This window comes from Xiphophorus hellerii, chromosome 5 (genome assembly GCF_003331165.1).
Source record: "Xiphophorus hellerii strain 12219 chromosome 5, Xiphophorus_hellerii-4.1, whole genome shotgun sequence".
NCBI lineage: Eukaryota > Metazoa > Chordata > Actinopteri > Cyprinodontiformes > Poeciliidae > Xiphophorus > Xiphophorus hellerii.
This window is the reverse complement of record NC_045676.1, coordinates 25144624-25160534: the sequence shown is the minus strand read 5'-3', so window position 1 is coordinate 25160534 and position 15911 is coordinate 25144624. Positions and strand designations below refer to the sequence as shown.

General features: G+C 37.4%; 1 protein-coding gene and 1 long non-coding RNA gene across 5 annotated transcripts in view; one reads left to right on the top strand and one right to left on the bottom strand.

The window, feature by feature from the left end:
- Positions 1 to 11413: 11413 nt before the first annotated feature.
- Positions 11414 to 15015, bottom strand: LOC116719325 (uncharacterized). Its single transcript, XR_004339168.1, has 2 exons — positions 14890 to 15015; positions 11414 to 12549 (listed from the first exon to the last, which is right to left on the bottom strand). It is a non-coding gene; the product is annotated as an uncharacterized LOC116719325 (long non-coding RNA).
- The window catches only part of LOC116719324 (phospholipid-transporting ATPase ABCA1-like), a 36233-nt gene continuing 35226 nt past the window's right edge, over positions 14905 to 15911 (top strand). For 2 of the 4 annotated variants that reach the window (XM_032561812.1, XM_032561810.1), the window contains exon 1: positions 14906 to 15088. The gene's annotated coding sequence lies outside the window, so the exon portion shown is untranslated. Of the gene's footprint in view, positions 15113 to 15911 lie in introns of all 4 variants that reach the window. The other 2 variants (XM_032561813.1, XM_032561811.1) reach the window with 2 other exon arrangements.

Genomic DNA, 15911 nt, shown 5'->3' with positions numbered 1-15911 from the left:
GTCTCTTTAAGAAGCTCCTACTCTTTCTGATACTCCGCCGTCAGCATGTCACCACAACAGTGCTCCTCCATGATGGTGTTTACAACCATTTGACTGAGAAGAAGTTAGTAAAATCAACAGATGCACATTTCCATCAAGGGTTTTCTAATTGCTGCCACTAGTCTGAAGGAGTTGAGCGGGGAAAGGCGTATGCTGGGAGTGGTGCTCTGGTGACGTAAAGATCAATTTTATACAATTAAACAATGTTCCAATAATGTTACCACATGTGGTCATCGTCTTGGAGGTGTTTTTGATGAACATTTTTTTTGTGTGTTTCACTCACAGACGTTTTAATCAGCCTGTGACTCACATATCATGGCGGTAAGAAATGACCAAATCTGAGAAGGTTTCACATGACTATTTGAAATGTCATGGCTTATTCTGAGAGAAACCGCTGTCCACAGGATGCAGAAAGAAGCCCACTTCCTTTTAGTCTGCTCACAGCTCAGTCTCAGCGTCTGCGCAACTGTTCCGACACAAACTGAACGCAAACATCCACAATCAAGGCTTTCAACAGCGGAGGTTGTGCGTGACAGTGATGCACCGTGTAAATAGTTTTTCTCTGCTTTATACCCTACCGGAAACTGAAACGAGGATTAGTGTCTTTGCATATAAAGCTACTTCCTCTTCACAACGGGAATAACCAGCGGAGGTGATTTGCAAACCTGATAAAGATGTTGCTTTGGCAGTACTGTTTAAATATCCCAGGACTCTGCTGTAAGTCTGGCCACAGGGTCAACCAACAACGTAAAGGCAAAATGGGGAGACTGGAAGACATCAAAGGAGGCAGAAATGTTTTGTTTTTCCTGCTCTACCTTTCTAAAATAAAAACTAAATATTACACTACCACTTTTTCCTCCTGCAGGTTAAATTGGACAGTCAAATATCATGAGATCACCTCATGATTAGCCAGTGTCTTAATCATGTATGTGTTAAATAAGCGTCAGAGGTTTAGGGTTAGGGTTAGCATGCTCCGCAGCTTAGCATGTTTACTCTTTGATTAGACTTGTTAATCATCTGACCCCTTGTATTTTTCAGTGTGGTTAAGAGTCATTCGAGTATTGACCAAAAAAAATTAAAAGAAAGAAGCTGATCACCTGTTTCATGAACTCAGTCCCAGTTTATGCCTTGAACGTCATTAAACTTATGTTTTTTTTGTTTTGTTTAGTTTTTTTTTTTCCTAAACTGTGCCCTAATGAGAACCCATCATTAAAAAAAATGGCCTAAAATGTACTATTCGTTTTATTCTCTATATTTAAACAAGTCTGTCCCTTGGTGACGTTAAACAAAAACTCAACTAATTATTCAGGATTTAAGGTTTGCTATGCAAGTCGTGAGCGAGGGCAGCCGAAGTGTAAGATGATGACAGGGAGGCACACAGAAATATGGGGCAAAGGTCGCTTCCTTATTATTCAACGTACAATTGTTTTTATAATCTAAAGGTTTTGTACAAGCTGAGGCATGGAAAAGGTCTACACAAGCACTGAAACAATGCAGTGCGTGTTTGTTCACACAGCCCTACTGCCCTGGGGAGCAGTTTTTATTCTAACTCCAACAACAAAATCCAATAGCAATAGTTGGGTAGAGGAAAACGTTGTCTTTTGATAAGTACACTTCGCCACAATGGAAGGCTGAGGAGGAAATTCACAACTTAAGTTATGTGAAAAAGGAAACAACTTAGTTACGTCTTGCCAGATGGGTTAATATCTTGGGTGTCTTGATGGGTGTTTTCTTGTTCATTTCTTATTCACTGACTTTAATCACCAGATCTCAGTTATGAAGCTCAACACTAGCTAAAGCGCTCAGTAACTATAGATGCTCAATTAGCGTTTGCTGCAGAGCTTTTACAAGCCTCATGAAAAAATAAAAAAGACCTTAAATGGGTTAAATGAAGATTTTTTGTACGTTTACGTAACCTTATTTGCGTTGTCTGTGAAAGGCCGAAGAGCTTGACCGAACGTCCTGTTGGGAGGCCAAAAAAGGAGGTGCAGAAGGCCGTGTACGACACGAAGACGTGAAAGTTCAAAAGGGTCAAAACTTGGGAGAACGAAGCCATTTAAGAAAGCTCCACTCCTGGGGAGGAAAAGTAAAGAAACATAGATTAATATCTGAAGCCCAGTGTTGCAACGACAGTGGCCTCATTCAGGAACCGCAAGTATGTAGGTCGTTTCTAGAGGGAACGCAGAGTTAACACAGTTACATGGAGAAATCATTATTCAATGTGAGCTACAACCCACACAAGTGGTGTGTGCAGCGGTCCTGTTTACAAAACAAACCGAATGCGAACAGTGTGTTTGTGAGGCAAACAAAAGCAAACGCACTCCAATAATCACTTTTTTTATTATTATTGTACAATTTAGCATTAATATATTGATACGACTGGCAGCTTTGGGTTAAAAGTAATATACTAAAGTCAAACTGTAGCTTAAATAAATACATAATTAAACTGCTGTGAATGATTTGCCATTGCACAAATTAGGTTTATTGAGAATCCTGAGCCTTCAGATGTTGTCTCTAATCAGGTTTTGATGCTGTTGAATCGCGACTGTGAGCTCGCAGCTGGATGAGATGAAGATCGTTCAGGTTGCTCCGTCTCTCCTTTCGGTTTCCCGCTCCGTTTCTGCCCGGTAACGACTTCTGGGAGCTTCGATGTCTTTTTTTTTTTTTTTTTTTTTTTTTATTGTACTCAGCCAGTCAGTGACATCATTCCCCTTTCACCCAGTTCCGCGGAGGCTGCAGCGCGAGGTAACTCCCGGTCAAACCGCGACGCGTTCAAGGGCTCTTGAGAAAGCTCGGACAAGCACAAACAAAGACAAGAAACGCGAAAACGTCTACGCTGCTCCTCGGCGGCTTCAGAAAAAGAGACATCGTCAAAGCAGAGCACGTCAGATCTGCGAGAAAAGATACATTTGGGATGTTGTGAAATTATTTCTGATCTTAGCAATGTATGCAGATTTTTATTGCATGGTAAATGAATGTACTATTGCAATATGTGTATAAATAAATAGGATTATATAAAAAAAACATTTGTAGATGTTATTGATTGTCTAAACTCAGTGAAGATTTATTTTTACTTTATCAGTATCTTACTGTCTTTTTAAGTTCTGATAGGTTATATGTATTATTTAATGTCATTTTCACTCATTATTATTGAAATTGCAGTTATGATATAGCTAAACATTGACATATCTTTGAAAAATAGTCTTCATAAATGATTGAGGTCACACAATAGCATGTAAACATAGCCACAGTTGAGCTTACATGATATAGGACTACAGTACAAGAGACAGGTTGTCAGATTTCCGACGGTACATGAATGCAACACAAGTCCCAGCATCGCAAGCAGGAGGAGGCCGCTCAATGATTATTATTATTCATCTCTACAGCGTTCAGACATGTTGTGACCATTTTAACACATTCTATCGAAACATTAAAGTTTTTCACAGTACCTATGTTGTTTCCTTTAACATGCTTGCTGTCATTTTCAGAAAATAAAACAGAAAACTAACCGTATCTTCATGTTTTGACTATAAAACCTACTTGGCATTGACATAGTTTAAAAACAGTTGGATGTTTGACGGTAGTCAGATTTTCTTTTTCTTTATTTTTGTGATCAACCAGATGTGACACTTTTTTTTTCTTTTTTTTTTTTTTTGCAGCGTGTTGTTAAATATAGGTGATGTGTCCACCATCCCCCTCTCCTCCAACTCCTCCTGCTCTGCCTGCCTCCATCACACTCCGATCTGGGGTTACTATCGGGTAAATCTCCCCTCCTCCTTCTCCTCCTCCTGCCGGGGTTACTATCGGGCAAACATGTTTCATCCTCCTTTTCTTGCCTACCTTGGACCAGCCTGCTTAATTTGCTGCATTTTGACAATAGATGCAGCTTACGTCCACATATGTAACGTTTTCACCCTCGACAGTGATCGTGTCCTGAAAAGAGGAAATCTGATAGATGCAGCAGTTTAATTAATTCCCGTTGCGCTCTCTTTGTCAGGGTTACTCTCGGCCAGAGGGGAAAATGAGGAGGCTGGTAATTTACACCTTTGCTCCCTTTTAACAATAAAACACATTTACTGCATTTAGGTCATCTCATGGCAGGGTTTGTCTTTTTGTTTGTTTTGTTTTAATTTTTCTTCAAAATGCAGGCTGTTATAAAAAAGACACTAGCTTTAATTCACAAAGATAAGCAACAGTCCTCTGAGATATTGTATTTATTGACATTTTACAAGTTTGTCTTCCTCCTCCTTTCTGATGACAAACCTGAGATGAGTCATATGGTTCATAAAGTCCCCAAGGTACAAGGATGTAAGCAGTTAAAAAGTAAATACTCAGGAATTTAGAAGGAGCTGCTTTACCAGATGACAAGAGAGAAATTATAGACTGCATGACTAAGATTAAATAGGAGTTTGCCTGATAAGGCTTGTTTGTTGCAGGACTATTTTAGCTGAGTGCGGTTGGCCATCTCTGGTAGCTATTAGGCTCAGTTACTTTTTATTCGTTCAAACTAAACCCAGAGGAACAGACTGTAACACATAAATTAGATTTGCAAAAATGTCCAACCACCACCAGACAGTGATCTATGTCTATATTGCTGCCAGACATCACAACATTCAGTTTTCAAAAACTTAGAGCAGTTGTTTTTTCCCCCAACCACTGCTTGACAGAAAGTCCTCCTGACCCCAAACATTAGGCTATCACAGAATATCCATTTTCAGAAAAGGAAGTCAGATGAAGACCAGGCACACATCCAAACCAAGAGCAGAAACACTTAGCAGTCCTTCAGCAAGGTCTGCGCAGAGAGTTAATTGGTAGGCAGGAAGGTGGAATTAGAGACATCAGTGGCGACAGTCAAATGTCTGCCAGGGACCAGAACGGGCGACATCAAAGTCTACCTGACTTTATGTTCTCTCTGTTTTCACGCTTCGTGGAAGCGATCTCGTCTGGTGGTCTGCTTAGCTGTGACACCTTCCTGGAGGGGCGCCATCTTCTGAACTACTTCTGCCAACGACCTAACATTTTTATTGCATAGATAATGCTCTTGGCCCTGTCTTTCTGTGTTTGACTCTGTCTCACGCCTAGACAAAGCTGTTGGGTAACCCTTTGTTGAGTCTCAGAGCTTATCTGCTCAGATGTATTTCTCGCCTCTAATGATGCTTCTGTTTCTTTTTGGTGTGTTTCTGCTCTGTTTTCTGAAACTCCCAGTCGGTTGTGGCAGAAGGCCGCTCGCATTGAGCCAGTTTCTTTTGGAGGTTTCTTCCTCTTAATTCAGAGTTTTTCTTCTGCACTGTTGCTGCATGCATGCTCAGTGGGAGGGATCGCTGCAAAGTCAATGACTTTTACTAGCAAGCGATCGTCCACTGTCGCTACATGCTCGTCCAGGTGGAGTGAATGCTGCAAGTCAATGGCTCTATGCAACCTGCCGGGTTTCCTTAGATAGAAAACTTTGGGAACACTTTATTTGAAGGGGTGTACATAAAACTGACATGACACTGTCATAAATCTGACATAACACCTGTCAGGAACATGAAGGGGTCTCCATGAATGCTTATGACTGTTGTCATAACGTGTCATTCGGTAAATAATGACACTTCTAAAGCAAAGTTGATACCTTTAATGGATTTTTTAAATGCAACTTTTAATGGAATTTTGCTTTTAAAAAATTAATTATTTACTGAATAATGCAAAATGGACACTTTTAATGGACTTTTAATGCAACCTTTAGTTCCACATTACATTAAAAGTGTCATTATCTACCGAATGACACTTCACAACAACAGTCATAACCATTCATGTAGACTCCTTTATGTTCATGATATTATGTCATTTTTATGACGGTGTCATGTCACTCTTAAGCACATCCCTTCAAATAAAGTGTTACCAAAACTTTTTAAAGCAAAGCAAAGAGAGGCGAGACATATTGTTCTTAAAACTGAACCATCTTTGACATAAAAAATGCCACTGCTCTTCCTCCTGGAAGGGTAAATGGCCCACACTTGTACAGCACATTATCAAGCCTACTAAAAGCAGTCATTGGCCCATTTACACACACATTCACACACTGATGGTGGTGAGCTACATTGCCGCCACAGCTGCTTTGGGGCCGACTGACAGATTGGCTGCCGTTCAATTGGTGCCACCCGGTCCTCTGACCTCCAACAGCAGGCAAAGCGGGTGAGCTGTCTTGCCAACAACAGCAAAGAGACCAACTGAGACAAAGCAAGGTTTTAAACTGGCAACCTACCAGCTACAGGATGAACCACTACCTCCCCTCCACCATAAAACTTTAGAAATACCCAAAGTTTGCCCCTAAAAACAGAGTAAAGCGTTCTATCAACCCCAAACAGAAGAATTTAGATCACCAGTCCATCATAGGATAACAAAGAGACACACAAAGTATAAAAAAAAAACATTCATGCATACCAGAGAGCTATTTAGAGTGGTCTGTACTCACACAGTAAGCACGCATTAATCTGTATGATATTATTTCTTTACATTTAGCGTTCTATGAGAATCGAAAAGTGTTTTAACATCCTGGAAGGCATTAATCTCCTGATCCCATTATCGCTGAGTGTATAGACTTTCTCACGCTGCATCAGCCATAACTCACTATTGTTCTCCAGCCTGCTGGCTTCTGGCAATTTGCTTCATAAAACAATAATGTCTTGATCTGTTGAACCACCTTAATAGACTGAATTTTTTTATTTCTCACACAATCAACAGTAATGCGTATCATACATTTGTCTCAAAGTGTATTTTAGGTCTGACTTCAACTGAGCTACAATCTTAAATTTGGACATGAAAGTGAAGTTGTTTTGTGACTTTTAGCGTGTTTCTTTCTGTGCTCTGTGTCAGAGAGAGGGAACTCGAGATTACCCTCGAACAGGACATTTACCAATACATAAACACTTCTTGTCTATCCAGAATGCCTCTGTGTATCGGTACAGTGGCAGATAAAGACTTAGTTAGAAAAACATGTAGATATTGTGCAGTGACACTTCCTTTGGCAGCTTTATCTCCAATATTGCAATCGATATTACACAATAATTACTCTGTTACTCAAATCATACCCGTACCACAGTCAGGCTTTAGCTGTCCACATAGCAACAAAAACAGACAGGAAATGTCACCAGAACAGAAATGCTGTCATGGTTTTCTTTTTTAGAATAATGTAAGAATACATGCATAACTGTTTTAAATAAACAGCTTAGGAAAGAGGCATTTTGTTCATGACTTGGCAAACATTGTTAGCTTATCTTATAAAACATAACAAACAAAATGGAAATGTGTAAATACTGTGGATATAGAAAAAGTACTTGATTTTTGTAATGTAAATAAATGACAATTACCACGTAAAGTTCAGCTTTTAACCTGAATAATTCTAATGAAAAACGAATAAATCTGTCACATACGTAGGCTTCTGGTTCAATTTCAGTCTTCTTCAGTTCATACTGATGTTCAATTGAACTGAATTGGATTAGCCTGGTTCAGTAGATACAGCCATAGTTTGCAGAGAAGTTACAAAAGGTCAACTGGGGAACATTGTACACAGTCATTAGTCAGGAGCAGAGTACCTCCAGTCTAAAACAAAATAAATTTGGTCTGATTTAACTTCAAACGGTGAAGAAAGCATGTGTGTCTTTTTTACTCAGTATATGCAAACTTCTGGTTTTCTGGATTTTAATACCACCACAGCAAGATCTTCTTTGGATTTTAGCCACAAAGTAATCTCCAACTGACCTTCTACAGTATATTCTTGTGTGTGTGTGTGTGTGTGTGTGTGTGTGTGGTGGTGGTGGTGGGGAGGGGGTGAGTGTTTTTTTTTTAACAAGATATGTTTCACTTTTGTTGTATCTACACTGAAGTCAGGGTTTGAGTGCATGACATGAATAACCACTATTATTAGCAAATGCACAGAAAGAAGTGATTTAATGTGTCTACATATCAAATTCAAGTCCAGACTGTTATGCTTTGTGGGGTTTTTGTGCTTAGACACATTCTGCTTGCTTCATCAGACCATTTATTTATGTGCAGTGTAGAATAGATAATCTATTCATGCAACAACAAGAAAAGAAAGTAAGAAATGCAGCTTTCAAGAGTTAATGAAGCAGTACTTGATTAATTTCATTACAGATTTTAAAGATTTTAAAACCCCACATAATGAAAACATTAAAGATATCACATGCACATTTTGTACATTTTTAAATTAACCAACTCAGCTGCACAATCCTTTGGATTAGATAATAACTACACCGCATTTATATTTAAATTTTGCTCTTTTAAGAATATAGTATTCTGTTTTCATTCTTTATTCTGTTTTTATATGTTTCATATTCTATCACTGTGTGAATTTACTTGCTTTGTCATTTTGCTGCTTTTGCAAGGAAATTCCCCCAACTCTATTCTATTCTATTCTATTCTATTCTATTCTATTCTATTCTATTCTATTCTAAGTTAAGTATTATGTAATCACTGAGTGAATTGTACATACAAGAGGGTTTTGTAGGTGATGTACAAGTAATTCTTTCACATAACCTTCTGTAAATAATCAGTTCTTGCCTTTTAGCTTTTAATAAAATGTTGAACATCTTAAAAGGCACTCTATTGTGCGTTGCTCTTCGGGTCGACTGGAAACAAAAGGAGAGATTTTAGAGCGTGTTCATGTCGGTTGATTATCGTCATTCTTTATTGGTGCAGGCAGATTTGGGGGTCTTTGATGGATTAAAAAACTAATCTGTCTGATTGGGGATTGTGTTTTAATTATGCCCCATGCTGGAAGAACTTACTGTACCCCATCCACACTGGAGAAAAGAACATTTCTTAATGAACCATGCTGCATTCCAGTTTTATCTTGTTTCAGCTGTCAGTTCCACATAGATCCCAATGTACAGAATAGTTTAAGAGATATCACATTTCCTTATTTTATTTGGGTGAAGTAAAAGTGTTGAAGTAGGCACTCTAAAATAATGCTCTGTGTGTCTGAGAGTAGCAGTTATTGTTGTTTTAATATAACATTGTTTCGTTACATTGTTTTAAAGAAATTGTCACATTTGACCATGCACACAAATGAAAGAAAATATCAGAAAGATCTCTAAAATAATTGATTCACCTGGAACAATGTACTGACGCCAATGAGAAACCCTAAAGTTTTTATTTTTGGTTTGAATCTGGTGCTTTGAATTAAAATTAACTAAAGATATCACAATTAAAATGACAGTTTGAATATTTTTAATGCATTAATTGTGAGTGGGTAAAAATCTAAATTCAAGGCTAAATATTTAAAGCATTTTTCTTGCAAATTTAGAGCACAATAGTAACTTTTGCTTTAAAAGGGTAGTGAAGATCACCTCCACCAGGAACTTGCAGTTCTGGTCGTCAATTTTTAATTTAACAACTAAGAATTGTGGCATACTTTCATGTCAGTATTTTTACTTCAGTTAGTTGCACATTCAAAGACTGAAAGTTTGCTCTTTTTTTCTTTTCATACATCTCAAGCTCAGGATGCAGTGCATTTGTGAAAAGAAATGTTGCCATGCCTCTTTTGTTGCTTTGGGCTTTGGATTCTGACTAAGTGAATTCTTACATATTAATAAGCTCTGACCTAAGCCATTCCTTTTGGAGTTCTGGCTGTATGTTTAAGGTCATTTCCTGCTAGAATGTGGACATTTGCCTGAGTTTTATGTTTTTTGTCCAGGTGTTCCTTGTATTTAACTCTTCTGGCCCATCTGTTTTCTGATGAGGTCACTTCTGAAGGCAGTTAATACAAATTTGTGTTTAGGATAATTATAGTTACAGCGAGTACAAATGAACACCAAACTTTACTGAATCTTTTTGAAGTTTTGCATTCAGCTCTACTTTGTGTACTCCCAACAAAATCCAATAAGATACATTGAAGTTTGTGGTCGCAATGTGTCTAAAAGTGAAATAGTTCTGGGGGTGTGACTATTTTTTGCAAGGCACTGTATAATTTCAAATGTTCCTTGCAGTTTTTTGGCTGACATCATCCTCCCCTACGCAACCTAACTCATCCTAATTTGGTCTAAGTGCCTATGAGGCATTCAAACCAAAGCACACGCTGTTAAGGATCCAAACACTGATATCTGAGGACATTAAGTGTTGACAGCCGCTTTTGCACAGAGTATTTGTCGGACAGTTGAGAGGTCTGGTTAAACAATATAGTAAGTATTTGTCATTGTTTAACCTGTTGTCTCTGCACAATTTGGGACAGACTCAGTGATTAAGCAACAGAACAGTAGAGGACAGAGTGCATTTTAGAGACAGCAGAGTTCAAAACAAGATGGATGAGTTATTGGGTTAACTTGTTTTCAGTTTTAAAATGCAGTAGACGAAACAGATTTAAAGGTTTTCATCAGTCAGGCTCTGATGACTTGACGAATTGATCGCAGCTGTTGCACTGATTACATTTTTTGCTGAACAATAACATGTTGGGCTGTAAGTGACAGTAGAATATGCTATTAAACACTCTTGTAGTTGTAAATATCGGGACAGAAATTATTACGTTTTGTAATCTTTTGCAGTACAAGATGTGAACGGTAGCTTTTTTAAAAATTCTACACAAAGAAATCCACCAAAAAGTAGAAAATGCAGTTTAACAACTTAGAGTTCAGACCTCTATCCATCAAGATGTTACTTCCCATGACTGAAACCTGTTGTGCAGAGGACTCTGCACAATAATCATGCAAAAAAAATAAGGACACCATATTTAATTATCTACAATGATGTAAAAGGGTAACTTTAATTTTAATATGTTCATTCAGTTAATAGATAATCTACAGAAGAGGATTAGGGCCACTGAAAAAAAAAAATAAAACAGTTCTGACTTTAATCTCAGAATTCTGAGATTAAAATCAGAATTCTGAGATTAAAATCAGAATTCTGAGATTAAAATCAGAATTCTGAAATTAAAGTCAGAATTCTGAGATTAAAGTCAGAATTCAGTTTTGCTTTTGTATGTGGGTATTCGCTCAACAGTTAGTGCTTATTTTCTACACCTGTGAGAACTTATGTTATTTTTTGATACAAGAGCATTATTGTTATCTTTTATATTGAATAACTGATTTGTAACAAAAGAATGCTTTGAAAAGTTGGCTCATTCTGATGACCATGTTATTCGAATTAACAATAAAATGTTTAATCTTTGCAAATCCATAGCCTTATATCTTGCCTCCAATATGTATTTTGCTGTAAATTCAATATTTTCATGTGCCTTGTTTTGCAGTGATCAAATAACACTGATCAGCTAATTTAATTGAGAAAATTATTTCATTTTACAGGATAGTATTTAACCACAAGGTAAAGTATTCAGAGATCTGAAAATGATGGAAACAGAATTCAAGGAACTGCCACAAATGAACTCAGTCACATGACAAAAAGCCATTTATTTGTCTTTTCAAACATTAATTAAAAATAGTTAAAGAGACACACTTAATAATTATACATGGTCTCTTACACTTATAAATGTCATGAGACAATATCATGGTACAGGGCACGGTTCTGTTTCATAGGTGCAGTGATGCTACAAATACAGTTCAAATTATGTTGGATATTTGTTTCTTATTTTAGTTCTGTCATATTAAGAGCTTTACCTAAGTCAGCTAACATAGCATCAGTTTGGTTATGAGCTTGTTAATTTACATAAAAAGCTGCTAAACTATCATAAAGTCATTACAGAGCTGAAACACAAAATGTGATGGATCTTCACATGGGTGATGATTACTACAGCTTCCCTTTACTTTAATAGCACTAAGCATTCCCCAAAAGGCATAAACACTTCAAATATTTGCAGAAATACAAGTTTGTAGAAACGCTCTGTAGTTTCAAAATGTTAATTTAATTTGGGGTGACCAAGTCCAGTCCTCCAGAGCTACAGTCCTCCAACTTTAATAGGGATCCCCACTCCAGCACACCCTCATTAGCAAGTCATGCACTTCTATAGAGTTATGGCAACAAGGTCTTCATTTGCTTCAGATATGTTGACATAGAGTTATGCCTAAAGATTGCAGCAATACTAGAAGCTCTTAAGGGTTGGACTTGTCCCTGAGTCAATGCATGAGCGGTTTGCTGAAATATACGAAGCTTACATAGCTTTAGTCCAAGAAATCAGGTTCAATGGGCAGGTGAAAGGTCACCATTGGCAACATCTTCACGCATTTCAACATAAATTAGTGTTGTCACAAGATGCATAATCACATTGGTTGACCTACGAAGTTTGGAAGTGAGATGAGCACAATATAATCCAGTATGCTAAAATTGCAAGTATCTATTTGGTACAGAAAGAAAGTTTGTAGTTCAGGCTGATTAGGGCATCCACATCTGACACTGTAGGAATTGTCTTTCACTTTTACAGGGGATCTCTCAGCAGTTGTCCTTCTTTTCTTTGGAGCTGTTGTTTGCTTTTGAAAAAAATTGCAGACGGCAATTCAGTCTCTGTGAGAGGGGATGTAATCTGGCAGTTTTGTCATCCATCAGCGCTATGACATCACAGCCAATCTGTAAATAGATAGAAAGAACAATTATTTTCTTCAATGCACTGCAGAACAATAACAAGATCACCCAAAATAATGAGCCTTTAGTTCACTGCTTATGGCAGTAAGAAAATACTTATTGTAAGTAACATAAAAGCCATCTACTGTATTGGGGCAGAAAGGACGTTCGCCTTTAAAAAATAAAAGACCGGATTGATTAGGATATTGGCACTAACACCGATTTATGAATGCAGTTTAATTATAGTAAAAGGTATTACACATGGCACATACAAGGAAACATTGTGTGGAACAACAATAGGGTCATTTTGTTATTTTCATTATTTATCTATTCATTTGCCTATTTATTTACATCCATCCATCTATCACAACATTCTGCATTTCTATTGGTTGTGCAGAGAACATCACATCACATCACCCTCTGGTCAAAGTTCAAGGCGGGAATGATCCTAACCAGGACTTTTTATTTTACAAATAACTTTAAACATTAACTTTGATTTAGTGAATTACAACTGCAGCCTATAACATTTCCGCACCTGGACGGTAACTGTGCTATTTGCACATGGTATGTGATGAAATTTCAATCTTGAGATTACACATACCATACAGTGCAGGAAAATGATTTTGTGATTGTGAGACAGTTTCCATCTTTTTCCAACATGTACCACTGACATAGTAATGCACATCAGTTGGTGTTAGCTAAACGGTGAGGACGTCCCATGTTCAGAACAACCGAGTAACCTTTCTCCCTTTCGCTGAAGTAAACGGTATTGACACGCCAATCATATTGGTCACTATATCTGTAATATAGACTCTGCTTCATTTTCTCGGAAAACATTCAAATAAACGAACAATAAAATCAAACGAAACAACCCCATCAGGGATAATTCCAGCAAACAGCTGTTTACACCATTTATTAAACGTGTGTGATGTAACATTGCAAGACACGTTAATTCCTCCGTCGATGAAAGCTAAAACCATGCTAACAGCTAGCTGGAGCCGTTATACTTTAGACATTAAACTATCCATCTTGTTTTATTCACCTTTTGTTGTTTAATTAACGAAATGGCATCTTCGAAAGACCCCTCGGACATGGAAAAGCTGACTTAAATCCAACATGTTCCTCCAGATATTTCGTTGTCCTCCTGCACAACTAGCATGTTGGTCATTGAGAAACTTTAATCTCAGATTTCTGACTTTCATTCAGTCTGACTTCAGACTTTAATCTCAGATTTCTGAGATTAAAGTCAGAATTCTGAGATTAAAGTCAGAATTCTGACTTAAATTTTTTTTTTTTTCCAGTGGCCCTAATCCTCTTCCGTAGATAATCACATTTTAGCTAAAGCATGATTGTTTTTCTGAACATTCAAAACAGGAATAAACTAGTAAAAAATTAAAATAAAAAAATGTTTTAAAAAAATTCATCCACCCCATAATAAAGAAATACAAACACAGCACAGAAAGGAGTTATGCGCTACTACTTTATGATAGAATAAAGTACTGGGGGTAATTTTTAAGAATTTCTTTATCAAAAAAAAAAAATCCATCTATCATTTAAGACGGCTTATCTTTACAGGGTCACAAAGGGGTCATTGGGCATTGGGAGAGAGGGGTAGATTCAGGACAGGTCGTCAGTCTCCACTGAAACTGTCAAATATAATGTACATTTCAAAACATTTTAAGGTGTTAAATATAAAGGATAGTGTTCTCATATCCTTAAGTCATCTCTTCCAATTTCTCCAGTTTTCCAGAAAACAACATTTTTCTAAGGATCTATGTCTTTTTATACGTGATGGGTTATATCAGAATATGCCTTTCTGAGAGTACTGGAAATATGACTGATGCAAAACAAGAAGTTAACAAAAAAATTGTCAGGATGATATCCTGTTTGCGATTCATTGTGCAATAGATTTCACCCATATACAGAAAAACAACTAGCTGCTCTGTTATATTATTAATTTTAGGAACAAAAAAAGAGGAAAGGAATGTCAACTTTAGACATTCAGTTGCTAATATTGCGAAACCTGTGGCAAATTTGACAAAAGTGAATTATGGGTTCAAAGTTTCAATATATACAATAATAACGCTACACAATCAGTTCATATATTGTTAACCAGTTGCAAAACAAACATTGATATTCTTCATCCAATAAACAAATATATAAAAACGTAATCAAATAGTCAGTTGCATTATTTACACAACCTAATTACAAGGGGTAATTGAATATGTGCTCTCCCTTAATTGAAAACCAGCGCGGTAAAAATGAGGCTGGCCCTTTAAGAGATGTTTTGCTGCCGCACGTGCTTGCCTTATAAGGGAGCAGCAACAAACTGTGACCGTTAGTTACCTTTTGCTGCGCTCCGCATCGAGCTGCGTATAAAAGCCTGCCTGGGGAGAAAAAACAGTTTTCCTAGACACTGACAAAGAACAAGGAGGACCGCGGCGTCAGAGGGACGCAGTTGTTAACCTCGTTTTTCGCTTCTGTTTGAGAAAAGGACGTTCAATTGATGAGAGGCAGAAGAGCGAGTAAACACATTAAGATTAAGGTTGGTGACTTCACGTGCACTTCTGTGAGTTTTACGCAAAGATTTGGAATTTCTTTGTTAAGACGAAAATGCCGCACCACATATTTCATCGCTTTTTGTCTTGTTGTTAGCATGTTGTTAGGCTAATTGTGTAAATCTGGAACTGAGAAGAAAAAAAACCCCAGTTTTTTATGTCGTAAGGAAAATATGGTACTTTAATTGAACTAATGCAATTATCCGCAACTTTTCGTCATTTTTACGTCTGTAGCTTAAACCAAGGGTGCAGTTTACTTAAAATTAGGACGTTTTGCTACTATGATGATAAATGTCACGTTTTTCTTTTTCCTGTAGTCTCTAATTTTCTATTTCGACAGCGTCTGAGACGGACTCGACTCTGGGCTGGAGTCTGTTAGAAAGTATAAGCAAGTAGCATCCGGTGAGGGATTACAAAAGTAAAAGAGTTTCTGTTGCAAAGTCTTAATTTGATGCTTAATAACAACCTCATAAATGACCATAACTTGAAAAACAATGGCTGTTGCTGCTTTGTCTATTTACACATTTAGAATAACACGGTCTAATAAGAGACAGACAGGAATAAATCGCTCATACGACATAGTTTATGTCTGGTGTAGCTTTATTTTGTAGGTTCATTCGTCTTTTTTGCCGCTTTATTTTGTCTGACTTGACCAAGCTGTTGGTCAGCGCCGCTGAACTGGATGACCGACAGTAACCCCAGTTCAACAGAACAATGAGATGAAGCACAAAAGTCAGTCTGGAAGACGATTATTTTTTTATAATCTCATATCCTATTAAATACACCTACCGAAAACATTTCGTCAAAGGC